At 38.9% G+C, this 14502-nt stretch overlaps 1 long non-coding RNA gene across 1 annotated transcript; it reads right to left on the bottom strand.

Annotated features, from left to right (window-relative positions):
• Window positions 1-2911: 2911 nt before the first annotated feature.
• On the bottom strand, window positions 2912-13220 carry LOC136788958 (uncharacterized). Its single transcript, XR_010827611.1, has 4 exons — window positions 13093-13220; window positions 12448-12541; window positions 11999-12066; window positions 2912-3293 (listed from the first exon to the last, which is right to left on the bottom strand). It is a non-coding gene; the product is annotated as an uncharacterized lncRNA (long non-coding RNA).
• Between the last annotated feature and the right edge of the window lie 1282 nt (window positions 13221-14502).

Below are 14502 nucleotides of genomic sequence, written 5' to 3'. Positions count from 1 at the left end.
AGTGGTGGCTTACGTCCAGGGTCAGCCCGGGAATGACAAACAGCAATTTGGCAGCAGCAGCAGGTGACAGGGCCGGAGATGGGCTCTCCTGGGGCACAGCTCAGGCCAGGTGGTGCCCAGTGAAGGTTCGTGGAGAAGTTCATCAGTTCTGCACTGACTGATGGTCATCTTTAAAAGACAGTGCAATGAAATGCCACAATCTCTTATTCAGTCTTCAAGTCCAAATGGAAAAATGAGTTTTTTGTTGTTGTTGTTTTGTTGTTTTTTTTCTTTTTTGTTTTGTTTTGTTTTTGTTTTTAAGAAAAATTCTCTCAGTAAAGTACTCTTCTTCACAAAAAGACTTTATTGGAGCTTCCTATACAAGGGAGTAGTTGCAAGATATGTTCTCAGTCTTTTAGGATTGAAACGGACGTGTTCTGCAGACAGTACAGACCTTCTGTCCAGGCAACAAACTAACAGGGTGCACATACATAGTTTGCACTGGATCTGAACTGCCACTGAGTCAACTAGGATTAAAGAACCTTTATTTTATTTGGGGTGGGGGGAGGGACAGGATTTGTCAAATCACTGTGATCCTTTTCAATGTTTAGCACTTGAAATCTGTAATTGAATTAAAAAATGAATATTTCTAAAAGATTTTTAAAATATTAATTGGGTTGAGTTGCCTACCTTGGCAACCTACTCTAGGGAACCTATTTTGGCCGGGGGTTGGACCCGATGATCTCTTGAGGTCCCTTCCAACGCCTACAATTCTGTGGTTCTGTGATACTGGATATATGTACGGTGGACATGGAAAGGTAAATCAGAAAGTGAAGTATTAAAGTATCAGAGGGTTTTTTTTTGTTTTGTTCTGTTTTGTTGTGTTTTATGTAAATGACCTTGTGTCTAACACTGGATGGCACTGAAGCACAAAACATGAAGACAAGTAGGGTAGAGGAAGAGGCTAAGTTCCATTATAAGGCTTTTTTTTTGGCGTGGAATTAACTGGATAAGGGTTTTTCCTGGTATTATCCTCCCCCAAAATAGCATCTGTATTTAAGGTGCTATGCAAAGAGGATTTACAAGTCATTCGTGAGGTCTGATTCAGTATGAATCCTGGCATTATGACAGAAACTCTGCAGACACTTGCCACAGTGACAATTTGACAACTTAGTTTTAGATTTCAAGGCAAAGAGCTCTATCCTGATACAGTGCAGACCAGCTTTCTGTCTGGTTTCCTATGATCCTGGCTTCCCTGCTGAGCAACACGTACAATTTGTTGAGAATCTCTAAGAGGGAGATTTCAGTATTCATGAATGTGAGGGGGTTGCAGTGGCACAGCCAGGATGAGGAGAACTGAGCATCTCCTGAATTTTAAGCACACTAGAAGTCCCCTAGGCAACCCCTCTTGAGTCACTGCTGACTGTTATTAAAGGAATGAAGAATGACAGTGCAATGCAGGCACCAGATCCCAGACCAGTGGCAATGCCTCCTTCCTGCCTTCTCCTATCTGCACCCTCTGTGTACTCTGTAGAAGGAAAGTCTCAATCAATTTTGGGGTGATTTTAAGGAAGTTGTCTTACCTACATTCTAAGATGTGTGTTTTTGTCACTCTTAAAGCTCTCTTAGATATTCATGTCTTATCTTTAGTAGAGCAATGAAAGGGCAGGATCCCTCCTATTCTGAGACTTTGTCAAGTCACTTGTTTGCTACAAAACAGAAGCTAATTGCAGGAGCTGGATGTGGACTGATTCCTTCTTATGGCTTTCTAACTTTCCTTTTCTTTTTTTTTTTTCCTAAATTGTAATAAGCAGTATTGTTCTTGATTCATTGTTCTTTTCCAAGCCATAATGCTTCATTATGATTTGCTTCTCCTCTTCTACTTGAACATGTGCTGTTAATTTTGATCCTTTAAATAACTTGGAATATGATCCTGTTTTTAGTGACAGATAGGTAAAGTACCAGAGACTGCTCAGTTCTTCAAAAAAAAATTCTTCCCTTGAACAGTAAATATAACCTAGTCATAATTCTCATGTTATAAATTTTATCACAATCATTACTTGAATGAAGCCTCCCAGCTTCCTCTGTATGCAAAGTCTGCTCTTCAGCAGCTTTCCAGAGCACCTTTGTCCATGAGATTTTGTCTGTTGAGATCAGTAAGTTTCTGCCTACAGACCTGTATGATGGAGAGTGGCAAATGGTGCCATTGAAACCAGAGTAGCATCAGCATCTGTCTGGTAATTAACATTTAAACTCAATGATAAAAGCCAACATACAGAAATAAGCTATCTAGTATTATTTATGTCTTACATTTGAAGAACACTTTGCACCCAAGGAATTGAAATATGGGGGCAGTACCACTAGGTCCATCCAGAGGTATGGAATCTATCAGTCATGGACCAAGTCAGGCATAAAAGTCAGAGCTGTTTCCCTGTGCTGCAACACACAGATCACAGACTGTCATCAGACATGACAGCCAGTGGAGTTTGTGTTTCTCTTAGCTGATGTGGACACCCGTGCTGCTTTTCCTCCCTCCTACTTTTCCTGTCACACTGTTTTGCTGCACAGTGACCTGTGCCAATAGGTTGTACTTCAGGAACTTAAACCTAAATGACCAATGATTCTGTTTTGACATGCTCAAAGAACTGGAGTCTGCGCAGATACTCCGACAAGGATGGGGAAAATCTGTAGCAAGGAAATAACCTGTGAAGCACTTTTTAATAGTTACACTAAGTCTGTTACAAACAATTCCAAAAAAAAAATAAAAATCACTAGTCTAGAATATGGCTTTAAAAAAAAGAGGACTTTAATCATTCATAAACAAAGAAGCAAACCTATGCCAATTCTAATGCAATATTTACATTGGACAATAATAAAATCTTACATCAGTGATTCCCTCCTTCAGTCCCCAATCCCTCCAAACTTCTAAGAAGACTCTGTGACAGGGAGAAATAATGGCTATTCATTTTTAAGCTCTGTTGCTCTAAATTCCGCTGGCTGCAAAACGGCAGTGACTCATTGTCTTGTGTGTGCTTTACTGCATGCTGTTTGTTGGTAATGTGTGACATGCTACACACATAAACCAGAAAGAATCTGCCTCTTGTTATGGTCTGCAGGCTGAAGTCATAAATCCTAGAATGCTGCAAAAAATACAGTGACTTTCCAACAAGCTTTACCTTGCTTTACCTTTTCATCAACTGCTTATGTCCCCTGTGTAATCAATGACTCGGTCTAAAAGAAAGTGCAGACGGAGAGAAAAACAAACTTCCCTTCTTGTGAAATATCCAATGGCTTTATGGGGGTTTCGCATCAGTCTGTCAAAATAGAGAGAGGAAAATAAATCAATTGTAACATGCCTAAAGATGGTCCCACAAAATAATCCTGATCTATGCTCATGAAATTTTTAGTAGAGTTCAACCCTGAGTAGCAGTAAATTGCTTCTGACATTACTGTGGTTTATATATCATTTTTATTGGCTTAATGAAATATACATGTGTATGTTCTCCCTTGTCTACCCTTGACTCTTCCTAATGAGCACATCTTTTTATAGCCTTCATTTGCCATAACAACCTTAAGCCAAAAGGAAAAATATAACCCGTTTGATAACTGTTGTGAGTTAAACATGTTATTGGATGTGTTCTAGATATTAGATGTATTCTAGGCTTCATACAGCTGCCCCTTCAAGCGAGCAGTCCTAATTCTACTAATGAAAAAATATGAGTTGTCATTGCTAAAAAAAAAAATTATTGGAGAAAATGGTTCAAACATATTTTTCTGATCAACTTATTAATAACTAATAATTATATTACAATTATAATATAATTATATAATATTATATATTATGTATTATAATATAAAATAATTATGTAATATTTTTACCCACCAACTAAACCAAGAAGACAACCAGAAAAAATAATAGTTTTAATGAAGAAGAGCACCATAGCTTAGATGTTGATTCCTAAAGAAACACAAGTCACAGAAAAAATGATACAGTTCACTCTGAGAATGGGATAATGCTGAGGTCTTTGAATTTGGGCAACAACTTATGAGCAAAGAGCAGCAGTCTAGGGTACCTTTGGGGTGGTTAACCTGCGAAAGGGTTTAATTTAGACTCTGGTTTTGTTACTAATGGAAGCTGAAGGAGAAAGTTCATAAAACTGAATTAGTTTATTTAAATTGTATTATTCTATCAGGGTAAGCTCATCACTCTGAATCTTATTCACCTCCTCCGCCATACTTTCTGCATTGCTATGACAATATTTTTTCCTCCTGTGTCTGATGTGTAAGTGCCACAATTGTCCAGATTTATTCCACTGCCAGAAGAACTCATCTGAAAACATGACTGATGTCATCTTTGTACAGTGAGCATACTCTGCTTATGCTTGCAAGCTTAGGAAAGGAATTTTATTTCTTGGCTGTTTTCCTTACATGTTAAGAATTGTATGTAAATTTTACCCATTTTGTACTGGTTTTGGCTAATTTGGTTAATTTCCTTCATAGCAGCTCATATGTTTTGAATTTGTTATGAAAACAGTGCTGACAACACACGTATGTTTTTAGTTGCTGCAGAGCAGTGCTCACACAGAGCCAAGGCCTTTTCAGCCCCTCGTGCTGCCCTGCCAGCGAGGAGCCTGGGGATGCTCCAGGAGCTGGGAGGGGACACAGCCAGGACAGCTGGCCCAGGCTGGCCAGAGGGGTGTCCCACACTGTGTGGTGTCATGCCCAGCAATAAAAACCTGGATGAAGGGAGGTAGGAAGCGGTGGGAGTGGAGGGGATGTACACAGTGATCACATTTGTCTTCCCAAGCAGCTATTACGCATGCTGGGGCCATGCTTTCATGAGAGGGGTGGACATCTGCCTGCTGATGGGAAGTAGTGAACAAATTCCTTATTTTGCTTTGCTTGCAAATGCAGCTTTTGCTTAACTTATTAAACTGTCTTTACCTCAACCCATGAATTTTCTCACTTTTACCCTCCTGATTATCCTCCCCATCCTACTGGAGGGCGAGCGAGTGGCTGTGTGGGGCTGAGCTGCCCACAGGGGTTAAACCACACCTGCCATCCTCAGATATTGTTTCTTGTAGTATTTGGATGCTCAGATACAGAGCGCTGTGAGCTCTCACTTAGCTTCATAACAGACTCTGACTTCCTGTCCTTGACAAAGTCTTATTGTTCTGTCAGGAATGTATGGTGTTCCCCTCCGCCCTGCCCTACCCTAGTGATGTTCTCTGAGCTTTTTTCCCAGAATCTGCTCCTGATCTGCTCTCCAAAACTGCCAGATTCCTTTTCTATTTTTTTGACGAGATTAGCCACACACTCTTCACTGGTTTTATTTTCACTCTATTCTTTTTTTAATATAGAAGAGTCTTCTTACATTCTCCTTTTATATGGAGTTCCTTGGTTTCATAGGATTCAGTTGCCAGCACCTGACTAAACTAAAAGATGTTTATTATGGGCTTCAAAACCAATTGCTGTCTTCTCTTCTGCTTTCCAAGTGAAGTTTTATTTAAATTTATTTTTTTCTGATATGGTACCCATCTACAAAGACTTTAAATTACAGTGTGGTTTTGACTGCTCCATCTTTCCCATTAGGGTTTCTTTCTCTGCTGAGTACTAAGTGGTGACCAGGCATTACTCAGGCTGTGGTTTTGCAATCACATTAAACCAACAGGAATGCTGCCTGCCATAAAAAAACAAGGATCTCTCCATCACTCCCTCACTTGTCTGCATGTGCCTTTGGGCTGCTCCCTCTGGGCTACTGCTGGTAGCTATGTGGGTGAAAACAAACTGAACCCATTTTCTTGCATTTGGTTAGTTCTCAGCTGTATCAGTTTCCTGACCCAGCTTGCTGTGGGGCTGCGGAAATCCAGCCAGTCACAGCACGGGGAGGAGAGGAAGGGCAGAAACAAACAAACAAACAAACAAACAAAAAAAAACACAAGCTGAGAAAGAGTGAGAAATGGCACGAACTTTATCCTCATGGCTTAATCTTCTTGCAAGAGATCGACTTTGTGTTCACCTGCAATACCCTTTAGGTAACAAGGCAGCTTGTCCAGCCCAAGACGTAATGCTGAGCCTTTAAATGCAGGTTTTCCTGTGCTGTAGGAATGAAGGTATGGGTCAGAGTCTGTTGGCTTCAGAAGTCACATCCCCCATTGATTTAAATGGAATAAAGATTTTGCTCTGAGGAACACAGAAATCAAAGTAGTCCTTGCTGGTTGCTGTGTGCTAAACATATCTTTCAATCTCTTTAAGCATGCTTAGAGTGCTTATGCTGGAGAAGATGCCAAAGGCAGAATTGATTGGAACCTGTAGAAAAATATAGAGTTGCTGTATACTATGGACAAAGTAGCATGGGCAGAAAAGTCACATTCTTAAAAGTCACAAAGTCACATGGGCAGTCACATTCTTAAAATACTGAGCTTTAGGAACACAGTCCTCAATTTAAACTTCGGGTATACTGATTTCAGCTCGGATTCCAACCTTGTGGATATGTCTATGGTGCAGAGTTTGGTAGAATTTCCCCACACTCCTGTAAGGGAAACATTTCAGCACATGTTAAATTATCTTAAGCCCAGTGGAAACAATCCTGCATCCAGGAGCCTAAGGCCTAATTTCAGCAGATGCTGTAGGCGTTGTAGGCATCAAAGTAATGATCACCCAGCCTCTTAAACAGATGAACAGGCGATTGTTACAGCAATGTACAATACTCCTATGGGATACAGAGTTTCAATGTATTTTACTCCACCATACATTTCAGAGTAAAGGAACCTTTATTTCTTTCAGACATCTATATTGCCAAGTCTCAAAAAAAAAAAAAAATTTTCATTGAAGGAAGAAGACACTATGGTGCTAGTGTCCATATCAGCAGTCAGAGTCCCCACTGCAAAGATCACCATGCAGAGAAAGATCATGCCTTGAGGTTATCTAGTGATGTTGAAATTGCTCTTTACTCAAACCTTTTTTTTTTTTTTTTAATTTTAAAAGTCTAAACACTGCCACAACGCTTATAAAGGTACAGTGAGTAGAAATGAAGGAAAACAATGCTTCATATGTTTGTTTTAAAAGGCAAATCCAAAAGGCTTGCTTTTTCTTCGTTTACAACTGAAAAGCATAGATGTTTTTCACTGAAATCTAGATCTTAATGAATTCAAAGCTGGAAACCCATTCTTGCTCTTATACTCAATTTGCTCTTTGGAAAGTCCACTCAGATTGAGATCACTGCACTTATCAAAAGAGACAGCTTTGAAAATCATTCTGGATTTCTGACTCCCCTTTGGAAATAACTACATCACTTTTACACAGGTAATGCACCACTTCTTGCATTTAGTGAATCCATTTTGCAGCAGCCAAAATCTCTCGCTCATCTTGCCCTCATCTGCTAAGTAAGGCAATGTGTAAATCTCACTCTGAAAGCTCTCCTACACTGGCTTCTGTATTTCATAGGAAAAAGCTGTATTGGCAACTGGTACTTGACAGAAGCAAGCACATGAAAATCTTAGTGATTTTAATTGTACCAGACACAACAGTATTCAACCTCTTTAACATGATAATGAATTTGGCGTCACTAATCCCCCAGTTTAATCTCCGAAGGATCTCATAAACACGAGCCATTGTTTTTAACTAAGTTTGTGGGAAGATTTTGGCATTAGCTTTTCTGGTTTCCTTTCTCTCATCTCTGAGAAAGAATGGTATCCTCCCACCACCTCAGGTAACTTCCTACCACATCCTTGTGGCTGAAGGGAAAGAACTGGAAATATCGAAGTGCAAAGATGGCATACAGATGCAGTCAAATCTAACGTGAACTGGAAAGCAAAAATGCTGTCAAGAAGAGAACTCAAGACAAACATAGCATGGCAGCCACTGGATAAAATACCCAGGGAAAGAAAGATTATGTAAAAAGAAATGGAAAGTAATAAAATGTTTTGTTTGGTGAACGAGGAACAGGAAGAAATATACAAGAAAAGATGGCTTTCATGGCTCTCAGTGACTGCTTTAAAAATGTATGTGCAAGACTGTTCCTTGAATGATTAATACAGGCTGTGTGCCTTATCTTACATGATGTACTGCACCTCTTTAGCTTCTTCGTATAGTGATGTATCTGGAACTATCTAAACACATGATAAAGGCAATGTTAAGAGCAATGTAGCGGGAGGTCTACTGAACAGGAACTGGGAAGATTTGAACTGGGATTTGGGGATTTTTGTAAGGACTCCCTAGAATAGTGATTATGCTTGGCCCTTTCACACATGCTATAAATAAATCCAGAAAGCACAATGCCAAGATTTAGGAAGTGGTCTAAAATAAGAACCTGTTTAGAGCTATAAGAACAAAACTGCACAATTTTTAGCCTATTTTTCTTTGAGCACAGGATCACAATATACAACTGAAGGATTTAATTCCTTAGTGACAGTTGTTCTATAATGTTTGCTTTCTCAGCAGGTCCACTAATTGTGATGATGTGAGAGTTTAATGCGTAAATGATTGTTCACTGTTAATGCTAGTTCAGTGACCTTAAGCAGCTTGAGCTGAAGATATTTATAGTCTGGCAGTGCCTGAAGTCTTGAATGTTGTATGGGAAAGCAGCAAGTGCTTCCTTCAATTGTTCATTTCTGACTATCAGCTCAGACTCCTGGCATCCCATCAACATCTGGGAGCAGCTGGCCTATTTTTTCTTGCATGCACTGATGTTGACAGCATATTTAAAATGACATTAGAAAGTATGGCCTGATGACAGTACAGAGCTACACCATCCAAGGTCACTTTCCAGTACTGGTATTTTAAAGCTTTGTGGCAGAGGCAAGTGCAAGGCAGAAGCACTCTGAGCAGTTCGAGAGATCCTAATGGTCTCTGACAAACCGAACAACAGATGGAAAGGTGCATCTAAAAGATTTAAACATTTCTCTTCAGAGCAGGCCTAAGGCAAGCCACTGCTCTTCGGAAGAAGAAACTAAAGAAGTTGTTTTTACTGCTTGAATTAGTTCGTTGCAGAACCTGATGCTTTTTTTTTTTTTTCCTTTCATGTGTGTGTGTGTGTGTGTGTGTGTGTGTGTGTGTGTGTAACTTCAATAACCCACATCCAGTGCTGGGGGAAGACACTGAAGCTTCCACCACCTCCTTTACAGTATGCCTGACTTTCTCACCAGGCTGAAAATTCAGTTTCTAGTGGAAAGTGTAAACAAAACCAGGGATGCTTAAAATGTGTTTTCCTTTTAACATGAACAATTAATTTAACAAGCATAGGCCAAGAAATAACAGAAGCAAAGTTCAAGGCATTTTGTTCAGTGTATTCGATTTTACGTTATGTGCTGAGGAAGGAGAGCACCCCTCGAAGATTGAATCCATCTTTCAGAAGGTCTCTCAAGTTCACAGGGAGAGGTACTCCCTTTTCTTCAATATCCATACTGGCATATTTAGAAAACTAAGTCTCCTGCACAAAGTCATCATGACTTCTAAATGCAAAAACAGAAGGGAACAAACAAAATCCTTCCTGATTTTTTCAACCATATCCTTCTTTTCTAATAAACTAGCTATAAAGCATGTTCTGTGTTCATTTCAACAAAAAGCTGTGTGTACTCAGTTAATGCAACTTACTTATGCTGTTTGCACAGGCAGTGTTTGTCTCTTTCAGAAGTCTCACTGGGACTTCAGCAAAGCATACATATACTTGTTTTACTGGGAGGGGAGACAACATCCATTTCCTAATGTATGAACCAGCTCTCTTTTATTAATTTACCTGCTTTGGAAAACATCATCAGCCTGCAGTCCTTCTTCCTCATTTCCACCAAACATTTCCTTTAAAAAACTGAAACACTTCCAGCAAAAATATTATTTTTCTGTCCTAGATGATTCTATGATTCTATTCTATACACGAGTAGAGAGAGATGGTTATAGGCTGGTTCTGAAATTACAGGTGGAAATGGTCGTCAATCCCTCTTCTAGTTGGATATTAAACCTCTCGCATAAGCAGATTCATGAGAACTAGCTAATTTCTGTATTTGCCTCAAAACCCATTGTACTCTGGGACAAAGACGTTTGTTTTATATATATATATATGTTAGGAGCAGGAAACACAAAACTGTAACCTTTGACTATAATGCAGACAAAAGGGAATGAAATGAGCTGGCCAGTGCTTTAAAGAGAACACTTAACACAGAATCTCAGAAATTATGTTTAAAGTTAAATAATAGGCTAGGCAATGGACACGGACATGACCTCCTTAGGCTGCTTAGAGAAAGATGGGTTGAGAAGTTTGCATAGTGCTCAGTATTCACTCTTTTCTCATTGACTTTCTACTCCTATTTCTTGTAGGGCATTTAGATTAATTTTTAAGGAATAATGAACACTTTTACTGCTATCTACCTTGCTGAATTTCTGGGGCTAATGAAATCTAAATCCTGGAGCCTTTCTGAAAAAATATTGTACCCTGTCAAGAGCGTGCTGCCTGCTTTTATGAATCTCTGTCTTCCCCACAACACAGTACAAGAGTCATACTTATTTAGACATACATACAAAAAATACGTATATACATATATATATATACATACATATATACGTACATAAGAGAGTCATACATACTCTGCATGTTTCTGCTCAGGCTGTATTGATTCTCTCATGCAGTTATAGAAAAGGTTATGGGAAAATATAGCTTCATTATCTCACAACACTTTGGTGAATTACCCTGTGTCACATTTTTGAGGAAAATACTTAGGATGCCCTGCAGCAAAGAAACAGAGGCTGTAGGGAATAGAGGAGTAATCTTTGTTTAGCAGGTGTATGACCAGAACTGTCACTTGTTTTTGTAGTCAGCGGAGGTGGGAGACTTGATTGTTATCTGTTTTGTTTTTGTAGAAGCAGCAAAACTTGCTATTTATATTTTACTCTCCAGTTTAAGACTTCAGGTTAGTCCAAACTGTGATTCCTAATCAATTATATAAAACAACTTCACTCATTGTATAAATTCTCTATAACCACTGGAGATATATTGGAAGTCAATTCTTTGTTTTCTGTGCAAATTCTGTTATAACTTGAATTCAGTCATAGAAGTGGAACAACAACAACAAAAAACAACAACAACAACAACAAACAGTGGCATTCTGAAAGCCCCACCTGTGCAGCAAAGAGATGGAATATTGATCATCTTGGTGAGAGAGAAGTACTGGTTACTTAATTAATAGAGAAGGGTCTATAAAGTGAAAGCAGTATGGGTGATGCCAAGCTCTGGAATGACACTCTGTTTTATTTTCTCATACCAATACCTGGATCCCCGTGCCAGTTTGTTCACTTAGGGTAGTTAATGAAGGACTGAGAACCTGAGGCATCCTAGCCTCTTCTTAAAACTGTTTCTTTTATAGCACTAAAAACAGTGAGTGTGGGAACATTCATTTTAATGGGGGCACAATGCATACTGCATAGCAAAGGTCTCTATCTTCCCAGCTTAAATATCCTGCCTAGGGTACTCAAGGTACATGTGTTTGTCATTGAGGTCCCTGGATCAGAACTTGGCTAGGATCTGTTATGTGGTACACAACACATAGCATTCTTAGGTGATAATTATTACCACAAGTTTTTTACTGGAACTGATAATCTTTACACAACTAATGAAAATTAGAAACAAAATAAACGAACCAACGAACCAAAAAAAAATACAACCAACGAACAAACCAAACAAACAACCACAAAGCTTGAGAAGGAGAGAGAGAGATGTGGGTGCTTCATTCATGTTACTAGCTATCCAATGTGGCAGGTCAAAATCAAGGTGTACCAGGTCTTTTTTCAAGAATAAAAGTCATGAAGACTTTGAATACTTCAGTTACTCTTTCATTGCCTCTGTTGTCCCATACATGGCCTGTTTGATCTACACAAAAATCTCAGAAGCAGTCTTTCTGTACAAAGACTAAACCATTGTAAAATGTGAAGCTTGTGGAGCCTTACGTTTGCATTAATGTCGTACCATCATTCTTGCATTAAGGAGCTCATAGGGGAATAGGTCATAACATCTGTGAACTTCATGACTAACCTGTGTCACACGTGGCAGATAATTCTTCTCAGGGCATCAAACAGGCACGGATGGGATAGCCTCTGAACCTGTGGACAAAAATATGAACAATTGAACACAAAATGATTTTAATGCTATCTGATCACAGTAATTATTGGACATTCAACATGACAGAATAACCAGTCTGTACCCCAAACCTCATATGGATTAGTGGTAGTACTATGAAACATACATATATGGGTAAAAAGTTGTGCATTTTGTTCTGATGGAGGTTAAGAGCTAATGGCACATTACTGCACGAGAATTTACTGATTCAGCTGTGGCTGCAAAACTGGAACTGCTGTTTGTTCTTTAAAGCTCATGTTCTTATATCATTTGATATGAAACTGTGGTTGTTTCATGCTGACTGCAATGGTAATTTGAATCCCCAAAGATGTTTTCACCTTAACAATGTCTGCCAAAAAAATTACCTTGGATGTTCTGCAGTTCCAACTTGTATTTCTGTATATCTCTCTCACTTCACCTGTCTGGAACATTTTGTTCTCTATTAGCCAACCCATGCTTCTGCAAAAGAAAATAAATTTTAAAGGGGAGCAGAAAGTCAAGAAAAACTGGCTAGTCATTGATTCTCAAGCCTTGTAGTCTGAAAAGCCAGACATTTCTTTAGATGGTCTATGTTAGTTTGTATCAGCTCCATGTGTGGCACAGGGAGATAAAGATAATATGATAAAAGTTTCTAAACATTAAAATATTAAAAACTTCCACAATGTAATAACAACATGAGTAAAAATAAAATGGTCACTTAGGTAAAACAGAATTACAGCACAGGAATGAAAAACCGAGTAAGAATTTTGCAAGCAGTCTGATGAGTTCCCACTTTGCACACTCTCTGATCAAATTTTATTTATCTACATGTAATGTAATCTGTAATAAATCAAGAGATGGAATATCTCACTGTATAGATTAGATTAATTTAAGTTATCAGAAATAAGACTATGCTGGCTGCAGAGCTTTATTTATGGCAGGCCTGCTGATACAGTACAGTGAGGGGTTCCTACAAACAAACAGATGACAAGGAACACTCATTATTTTTGGCAAGAACAAATGATGCTTACCTTTTTACTGTGCTCTGCCTCCTGGGAGCTGGTGATGTGGACATGCTAACATCTGCTCCACGTAGTAGCTGATAGCCTGCTACAAATAGGCAAGGGAGCGAATCTGAGAAATTAAGCCACGCTACTCTGCTGATTAAATTTTGGAGTACAACAGCAGTCATTTAAAAACCCAAGCTAGATGGACACCTAAAGCAGGTGTCTTGTTCTACTGTACACACACAAATACATGCATGTGCATATATGTCTCTTGGCTGCATGAGAAATGTCTTGAAGATATCCAAAATGCTAGTCCCAGGACTTCTGGCCTACTAAGACACCTTTACCTAGGCAGTGCAGCAAGTACATGAGCAGAGCTCCAGTGTATCTGAAGTTGAGCTAGGTTATTTCGTGATGCTAGGTGTCCTAGCTATGACCTGGTGTTGGATCAAACAGGAAAAAGGGCTGTTGGTGGGGCAAAGGACTCTGTCTTCTCCACATGCGTTTTTCTGGTATTGCTTAGCTGCTATGGTGGAATACATACATGACTGCTGTTACAAAGCATGGCTAAAAAATGCTGGTCAGTGACGGATGGTGGCTGGAAATTGATTTTATTTGTGTGTATTAAAGATCTATTTATTATCCAGACTAGCCAGCATCCAGCGAATGAGGGATCTAACTACTTATTTAACTTCTGGCTAGGCTGATATAAACGGAGACTTGAAGCTTGAGAAGAACACATCTTTCTCTCTCTTAATAACCAGTGGAGCAGTTCACACAAACATATTAGCTTACTGCTGGCGGTAAACCACAATGACAAGATTCATGATTGCTTGGTCCTGCATTTTTCCAGTATAGGATTAAAATTGACAAGGGAACACATATGTGCAGAATAGCAGGAGTAAGAGCAGACCTCATTCAACACAGCAGAGAACTATTTAAGTATCTTTGGGAAAAGCACAGTGCTCTGCAATAGCCTTATAAGAAACTTGCTGTCATAAAAGGCTCTCATCGGATAAGACAAACAAAAAATGCTTGTTTGCAAGGTACTATGGAAAAGACACATACCTTGTTTTCTGTTGAGCATAGTGACAAAAAATCTGCAGTGCTTTAATAAACACATGTTGAGGAAGTGCAGTGTCAGAGTATTGTGTCCAGTTAAGCTTTGTACACTTTTATAAATAAGAACTCTCTATAGGAAACATCATCTGTCAATCATGTACCAAGAAAGAAAATTGAAGTTTTAAATCCATAAGACTGGAATTGGATGGTTTGAAAGGGTAGATCTGTTGGGACTAAATCTGGATAATTTATATAATGCTTGAAACACCAAAATTCAGATATTTACTTTCTCTATAATGTTGTTTGGAAGAATAATAACACTTCAATGATAGAAAAAAACCTGCTTATCATGTTTTGTTCTTTTGTTCTTGG

Source organism: Anser cygnoides, chromosome Z (assembly GCF_040182565.1).
Source record: "Anser cygnoides isolate HZ-2024a breed goose chromosome Z, Taihu_goose_T2T_genome, whole genome shotgun sequence".
In the NCBI taxonomy this organism is placed as follows: Eukaryota; Metazoa; Chordata; class Aves; order Anseriformes; family Anatidae; genus Anser; species Anser cygnoides.
Note: the sequence above shows the minus strand (reverse complement) of the source record. Positions and strands in the feature narration are given on the sequence as shown.